Below are 222 nucleotides of genomic sequence, written 5' to 3' on the forward strand. Positions count from 1 at the left end.
TTGGTTTTATTTACTCACCCCCTTCTGTGGTGAAAAGCCAAGCGCATCTTGCAGCAGGATTTCAAACGGAAGCTGCAGCTCCAGCCAAGAGCATCTGAAGCTCCTCAGCGCTGAGCCCCGGCTGCAAGGTCTCAGCTCGTGGCGGGCATTGGGACCAGTTGTCTGGGCTACGTTGGTGGAGCTGGTACAGCCAATGACCTCAGAGGAATCGATGGCAAGCGT

Source organism: Buceros rhinoceros, unplaced genomic scaffold (genome assembly GCF_000710305.1).
Source record: "Buceros rhinoceros silvestris isolate BGI_N320 unplaced genomic scaffold, ASM71030v1 scaffold24260, whole genome shotgun sequence".
In the NCBI taxonomy this organism is placed as follows: Eukaryota; Metazoa; Chordata; class Aves; order Bucerotiformes; family Bucerotidae; genus Buceros; species Buceros rhinoceros.